General features: G+C 28.9%; 1 long non-coding RNA gene across 1 annotated transcript; it reads left to right on the forward strand.

Annotated features, from left to right (window-relative positions):
* Positions 1-6: 6 nt before the first annotated feature.
* LOC109861886 lies at positions 7-920 on the forward strand. Its single transcript, XR_002251039.1, has 2 exons — positions 7-408; positions 822-920. It is a non-coding gene; the product is annotated as an uncharacterized LOC109861886 (long non-coding RNA).
* Positions 921-1,034: the final 114 nt, after the last annotated feature.

The following is a 1,034-nucleotide window of genomic DNA, read 5'->3' on the forward strand; positions in this document are numbered from 1 at the left end:
CTTAAATTATAGTGCTGTTCCGTCCATATTTCTCAACACGTCAGAAAATGTATTTTCACAAATATCAAGTACACCAGAAAATTCAATTGCCNATCCTCTAACCACAGTTACAGTAGTAGAAAATGCAAGTATCGATCTTNCATCAACATCTGCAATAGCAACAGATCAGCTTTCTTCTGCTTTGATTGCTGATCTGTCAACTGTGGCAACTAGTATAAATGTCTCCGATACTGTGCAGCATCCTAAGATACAGAAAAAAATAATGCATAGTTGCACATTACATTTTAAAAAGCAAGAAATCTCGCCAAGAAAGAAAAAAATGAAGAGAGAAATTAAAACATTAAAACAAAAGTTAAGAAGAAAAGATCAAACACTTCGTTCACTCCAAGATTTATTAAAACAATTAAGGTAATTTGAAGATAAATACTATATCCCATTTTACATATACACTCGAGCACATTCGAAGTGTAATTGTATACTGGGATTTCTAGTATAATGATATTTCNTTGTAAAAGTTTCAGATAACAATCTTTTCAAATTTATCGAATATAGTGCATAAATATTCTNCATGAGTTTTATGCAATATTGAATACATTTGATATTTCTTATCTGGAATTTTTACCAGGATTGTCATATTTACTTCAAATACCTGTATCATTCTTCATTTCACTAAACAATTATATATAAATATATAATTCTTTAGTGAAATGAAGAAAAATTACTGCGTGATCAACAATATATATATATATATATATATATGTATGTAGCATAAATAAATGAAAAATATATGCAAGAAAGTGTTCAATATAATGACAATATAGGCACAAGAATGTTCTTGAACATGATGGGTGCGAATTGATTTTGAAAAACTTTAATGGAATGGTTGGAGAGTTATTCAAAAATGAATGGCAGAACCGAAATAAATCACCAAGAAGATGCAGATATACAGACGAAATAAAGAAATTTGCTTTAACACTACATTTTTATTCGCCAAAAGCCTACAGCTACTGCAGGTAACAAATAAATTTATTTTT

The sequence above is a fragment of the Pseudomyrmex gracilis genome, unplaced genomic scaffold, assembly GCF_002006095.1.
Source record: "Pseudomyrmex gracilis isolate BER0280 unplaced genomic scaffold, ASM200609v1 scaffold_1117, whole genome shotgun sequence".
NCBI classification, from domain to species: Eukaryota; Metazoa; Arthropoda; class Insecta; order Hymenoptera; family Formicidae; genus Pseudomyrmex; species Pseudomyrmex gracilis.